We start from the raw sequence: 6,865 nt of genomic DNA on the forward strand, positions 1-6,865 counted from the left end.
AGCATATGAATAAAAGCTCAAAGTCACTGATTATTAGATAAAATGCAATCAAAACCGCAATGAGATACCATCTCATGCTAGTTGGAATGGCTGCTATTACAAAGTCAAATAACAGATGCTGGTGAGGTTGCAGAGAAAAAGGAACTCTGAGTATAAATTAGTTCAACCATTGTGGAAGACGATGTGGCGATTCCTCAAAGACCAAAAAACAAATAGTTTGATCCAGCAATCCCATCACTAGGTATGTACCCAAAGGAATATCAATCGTTCTATCATATATACATCATGAAATACTACTCAGCCGTTAAAAGTAACGAAATAATGTTTTTTGCAGCAACTTGGATGGAGCTGGAGGCCATTATTCTAAGTGAAGTAGCACAGGAGTTAAAAACCAAAAGCCTTATGTTCTCACAAGTGGGAGCTAAGCTATGAGTATGTAAAGGCATACAGAGTGATATAATCGACTTTAGAGACTCCGAGGGGGTGGGGGAGGGAAGATATGGATAAAAATCTATATATTAGGTACCACGTGCATATAGTACTCAGTTGATGGGTGCACTAAAATCTTAGAATTCACCACTATATAACTCAGTCTTGTAACAAAAAAACACTTAAACCCCAAAAGCTATTTGAAATAAAACAAGATACATGTACACATATGTTCATTGCAGCACTGTTCTCGATAACAAAGACATGGAATCAACCTAAATGCTCATCAGTGGTGGACTGGATAAAGAAAATGTAGTGCCCATACACCATGGAATATTGTGCAGCCATAAAAACGAACAGGATCATGTCTTTTATAGGAACATGGATGGAGCCAGAGGTCATTATTCTTAGCAAACTAACGCAGGAACAGAAAACCAAATACCACATGTTCTCACAAGGGGAGCTAAATGATGGCAACACATGGACCCATAGAGGGGAACAACAGACTCTGAGGTCTATTGGAGGGTGGAGAGTGGAGGGTGGGAGAAGGGAGAGGATCAGGAAAAATGACTAATGAGTGCGAGACCTAATACCTGAGCGATGAAATAGTCTGTACAACAAGACTTCGTGACACAAGTTTACCTATATAACAAACCTTCACATGTGCCCCTGAACTTAAAAATTAAGAAAAAAAAAGAAAAAGAAATAGAATTTATAATCAAAAACATTCCTACAAAGAAAACTCCAGGCCCCGATGGCTTTACTGTTGAATTCTACCAAACGTTTAAGCAAGATGTAATACCAGTCTTAGAGAAACTCATTCACAAAATAAAGAAGGTATTATAGAAATACTTACCAAGTCAGCTTAGAATTGTGACCCTCCTGCCTAAACTTGTCAAAGACATTGCAAAAGAATAAATTACACATCAGTGTCACTCATGAACATTGACATAAAAGTCCCTAACAAAACCTTAGCAATTTGAATTCAAGATAAATAAGAAAGCTAATATGTCACAACCAGGTTGGCCTTATTTCTAGAATGTAAGGTTTGTTCAGTATTCAAAAATGAATTAATTTAACTCACTACCTGAACAAAATACAGAAAAAAATCATTTAGTCACCTGAGAACATTCAGAAAGGCTTTTAATAAAAGGTAACACCCATTTATGATAAAATATCTTAGCTGACTAGAGATAGAAGGTAATTCAGCTCAATAAATAGCATCATGAAAAATTTACAGCTGACATCATACCTAATGATGTAAGCTGAACCCTGAGATTGCAAAAGAGATAAGAATGTCTATATCGCCCTATTCAATACTATATTGGAGATCCTAGTAATGCAAGAAAAGGAGGGAAAAAGAATAAAAATCAAAAGAAAATTCCAAAACATATGTATTCATAAACATGGTTGTTTAGGGCATTTTAGGCATAGTTTGGGGATACTGCAAGTTTTGTTCCAGACTACTGAAATAAAGTGCATGTTGTAATAAGGCGAGTCACCCAAATTTATTAGTTTCCCAGTGCTTATAAAAGTTATATGTAAGCAGGGTGGAATGTGTCACGCCTGTAATCCCAGCACTTTGGGGCCATGGAAGGTGGATTGCTTGAGCCCAGGAGTTCAGGACCAGCCTGGGCAACATAGAGAGACCCTGTCTCTACAAAAAAAGAAAATAAATAGCGGAGCATGGTGGCACACACCAGTGGTCCCAGCTACTCGGGAGGCTGAGGCGGGAGGATTGCTTGAGCCGAGAAAGTCAAGGCTGCAGTGAGCTGTAATCGCATCACTGCGCTCCAGCCTGGGTGATAAAGTGAGATCTTGTCTCGAAAAGAAAAAGTTATATGTACACTATGCTATACTCTGTTAAGTGTGCAATAGCGTTGTGTCTTAAAAAATGTGCATACTTTAAAAATGCTTTATTTAAAAAAAAATTCTCCTGATCATCTTGAGCCTTCAGGGAGTCATGATCTTTTTGCTGGTGGAGGGTCCTGCCTCTATCTTGATGGCTGCTGACTGAGCAGAGTGGTGGTTGCTGAAGGTTCGGGTAGCTGTAGCAATTTCTTAAAATAAGACAGTAATAAAGTTGCCACATCAATGGACTCTTCCTTTCACAAAAGATTTTTCTGAAGCATGGGATGCTGTTTGATAAGCATTTTACCCACAGTAGAACTTCTTTCAAAATTGGAGTCAATCCTCTCAATCTTGATGCTGCTTTACCGGCCGGGCGTGGTGGCTCATGCCTGTAATCCCAGCACTTTGGGAGGCCAAGGCAGGCGGATCACGAGGTCAGGAGATTGAGACCATCCTGGCTAACACGGTGAAACCCTGTCTCTACTAAAAATACAAAAAAAATTAGCTGGGCATGGCGGCGTGCACCTGTAGTCCCAGCTGCTGGGGAGACTGAGGCAGGAGAATGGCATGAACCCAGGAGGTGGAGCGTGCAGTGAGCTGAGATCTCGCCACTGCACTCCAGCCTACATGACAGAGCAAGAGTCCATCTCAAAAAAAAAAAAAAAAAAAAAAGGAATTCTATTGGCCAGGCGTGGTGGCTCACGTCTGTAATCCCAGCACTTTGGGAGGCCAAGGCGGGGGATCACCTGAGTTCGGGAGTTCGAGACCAGCCTGACCAACATGGAGAAACCTTGTCTCTACTAAAAATACAAAATTAGCTGGGTGTGGTGGCGCATGCCTGTAATCCCAGCTACTCAAGAGGCTGAGGCAGGAGAATCGCTGGAACGGGGGGCAGAGGTTATGGTGAGCCAAGATCACGCCATTGCACTCCAGCCTGGGCAACAAGAGCAAAACTCCATCTCAGAAGAAAAAAAAAAAAAAAAAGAATTCCATTAGCTATATCCAAGGTTTGATATATATCTAGATTTTTTTTTTCTCATGTATGATGAAGTCTCTGGATTCCTGAGTGTTTCTTTTTAACCTATTTAGGGTGTGGTGGTTTCATTTCATAAAATTGGGAGTTGGGAGAGAGGTATTTGTTGTGGAGTTCACAGTATTATTGTATTGTGGTGAAAAAACATAGTCTATAAAAGGAAAACACAGGAGGTGTAAATACAACTACAGCCAAGATTTTAAAAATATCCACTGACCAGATGTACTGGCATTGAACTATCTGTTGATTTGTGTCCTCAGGCTGGTGTCAAGTGATGCCATCCTTTTGAGTGTTCCTAGGTCTCTTCCTTAGATATTTGAAAATGTTCCTCAGAAGTCCTGATATCCAGCCTCCCCCAACATTAGACTTTTACTCAACATCTGTTAGGCTAGACAGAGTCCCGTGCCAAGTCATTGAGGAGGGAAAGTGGGATTATCGTTCTTGGCTTAATCTAATCAGCACCTACCTCTGAGGTTTAGAGATAGTCTTTAAGGCACTCTGCGAAGGCAAGATACATGAAAAACAGTTGGAAGCACAACTGGTTAAGCAGCCAAAAGAGTCTTCGGTTGTCTCTGAGTTGCTATCTTTCAATATGCCTGGGTGTCAGCCAATTTATTGGAAGGGAGAAAGATTATTGGTTGATCTGGAGAGTCTGATAATTGGCATTCTGTTAGGAGAACCTCTGTTATGCTTATTTAAAGGCCCTTTAACACAGTTCTATTATTTCTAGTTTTTACAATGTGAAGTCTTCTGTTTGTTGTAACTCTTTTTTTTTATTTTTTTTTTGAGACAGAGTCTTGCTCTGTTGCCCAGGCTGAAGTGCAGTGGCGTGATCTCGGCTCACTGCAAGCTCCGCCTCCTGGGTTCACGCCATTCTCCTGCCTCAGCCTCCCGAGCAGCTGGGACTACAGGCGCCCGCCACCGCGCCCGGCTAATTTTTTGTATTTTTAGTAGAGACGGGTTTTACCGTGTTAGCCAGGATGGTCTTGATCTCCTGACCTCGTGATCCACCCACCTTGGCCTCCCAAAGTGCTGGGATTACAGGCGTGAGCCACTGCTCCCGGCCTGTTTGTTGTAACTCTTAAACGAGGACTTGTTTTCTAATCTTTGGTAGCTGTGCTTCTGTGGAGCTACTTTCCTTGGGTGTCCTGTTCCTTCAGAGCAGCTTCCAGGTTCTCTCTCTGGGGACTTAGTACACTCACTCTTTCTGGACCAGTTTTTATGTTAATTTCTGTGCTTGGGATTCTGTGTGTCTCTCATGCATCAGTGATTTCTAATGAGTAATTCTTTTCCTGCCCATAGCCTAAGAGTCTTTGTTGCTTCATTGGGCTGGTAAGTACAGTTTTTCTAAAGGTCTCTATTTTTACAGGGGTAGTCAACCTTTGTGACTTTCTTTAACTTTATGCAGAAAGGTTAGTTCCATCTCCTCCTGAGCCCCAATCCTGGGATCTCCTCCCTGAGGCTTATAACCCAGTTTTTTACCTACCGCTCCCTCGCCCCACCCCCATAAGTTATTTCCACTTAAACTCGTCAGCTATAACTGAATTCTTTGTTATTAGCACTTCTCCTGCTTTGGCTAAAGCTCAATACCTAATTATTATTTTCTTTTTATGCACTATTTTTATGAGTTTGGAGCAAGAGGGGAGGGTCATGTTGGCTTCCTTCACAATATTTATCACAAGTGCAAGTTCCAATTTAAGCTAATTTATTTTCAGTCTGTTAGGGTTTTTTCTCCTTCTCTCCTAATTTTTGTCAGCTGTTATTTTTATAATCATTCTTTTTCTTCCTGAAGTCTTCAAAATCCATCAGATGGATTTGATTGTTGCTTTTTAGATATATATCTGTTGCAAAGTTTTTGCCATTGCTTATGGGATGGGATGAATTACAACTCTCTTAAACAACAGTTTTCTGTGGAAAGGCAGCAGAAGGCAATGATGAAAGATGTACTTCCTGCTCTTCATCTCTATTTCTGAAATCTTATTTTGTTCCCTGAGTTTCTGTAAGAGTTACTTCTGCTTAAAACTTCTGCCTTTACCCAAACTTTATGGTGTCTTCTGGAATAGTTTATTTTTCCAGTATACTTTAAAGAGAAAAAAACCTTCTGTTCTCAGCCTGCTCATGACATCCAGCTCCTGTTGCTTTGGCTCAGAGTTCCATTCTACCTCATGATAAACACCTTCGTATCTCATTATATCTTAAATTCTCTAAGCTCTAGGAGCAGACTTACAGAGGGAGCATACTGTACTATTTAAATGAGCCATGACAGGCCTGGGAGTGGAACTTACTGCTGGGAAGTAGACCAGGTGGTATTAAAGGGGCTTGTTCCATGTGGCAATTGCTCCACCCGTTAATACTGAAGTAGAAAATTGGAGGAGTAAACCACGTTCAGTTGCTAATTTCCTGCGGAGATAAGACAGTCACACTGTGCTTGTGTATTTCCATCTCTCCATGTAAAACTGTATTGGAAAACATTTCTTTTTATTTCTAGGTCTGATTTTTTTGTTGTAGTTTTATTTTATTGGTAGAGTTCATGTAGCTAAACTCCTCAGTGCTTCAATTTAAGACATCGGGAGATGAATGAAATTGTTATGTTATTAAGTAGATGCTGCAGCTCTGCTTGCTAGGGATGAAATCCTATTTTATGAAAGAATATAGTGTGAAGCTGTCAGTAATTTCCAATTGTAGAAGAGGCCTAATCAGAAAGTTGGGTTTTTTTTTTTGTTTTTTGTTTTTTGTTTTTTTTTAGACAGGCCCAGAAAGTTTTTTGACCAGACATCTATACATGTTTCAGTGAGTTAATTACTCATTTTATTGTAATTTCATCTGTTAGAAAGTACCCAAATAATTGCAAAGTTTATGTACATAAACTTTTATGGATACATCACAGGCAAACAATAGGTGATCTTTGGCATGGTTGTAGTTGGGAGATTTCAGATGGAGATACTGTGGGCACATGCCCTCTTCTTCCCAGCTGGCATCCTGGGAAGTGCTGACGGGCTCCGGAGCAAGTGAGGCCCTAGAGACTGTTTATGACACGTCAGTGTTCATTTGTGTCTCATCTCTTTGATCGCTAAGAAGATACCTATTTTACTAAAGCTCAGCTGTTGTCAGTTTCTTTGGATTGATTGTCTTAAAGGGAAAGATAAATCAACTTTGTTTTTTTCCTGAAGATAGCTAATCAGGTCATTTAATTTTGGACCAATAAGTAAAAGAATAACTGAGTTTAATGAGTATTGCATAAAATAAGTTCTTGGTGATTTGACCCTGGGTTGACTTGGCATGAATTTTCTTTCTTTTCAACTCCCTGCCGCCCACTTTGTGGTGTTGTATGAATAATGAGTCCACAGGCCCTGTAAACATGTTAGGTGAGGTGTTTGTTGTTTATTAGTAGTTGGGATTAAATAGAAGTTGCACATTGAATTTGAGTGAAGTGACTTTTCTGCAGTTAGCTTGGATGTCATTGGTTTGAAGGAGTTTTTCTGTTGCAGCTGCTTCTCCTACTACTTTTAGCTGTGGGTGCATCCTTTCTGCTTCCTGCTAAAAATTATATTC

The 6,865-nt window shown here is 40.2% G+C and overlaps 1 protein-coding gene across 23 annotated transcripts in view; it reads left to right on the plus strand.

The window, feature by feature from the left end:
- ERC1 (ELKS/RAB6-interacting/CAST family member 1) overlaps positions 1-6,865 on the plus strand; it is a 519,708-nt gene that overhangs the window by 320,606 nt on the left and 192,237 nt on the right. The window lies entirely within an intron of this gene.

The sequence above is a fragment of the Gorilla gorilla genome, chromosome 10 (assembly GCF_029281585.2).
Source record: "Gorilla gorilla gorilla isolate KB3781 chromosome 10, NHGRI_mGorGor1-v2.1_pri, whole genome shotgun sequence".
In the NCBI taxonomy this organism is placed as follows: domain Eukaryota; kingdom Metazoa; phylum Chordata; class Mammalia; order Primates; family Hominidae; genus Gorilla; species Gorilla gorilla.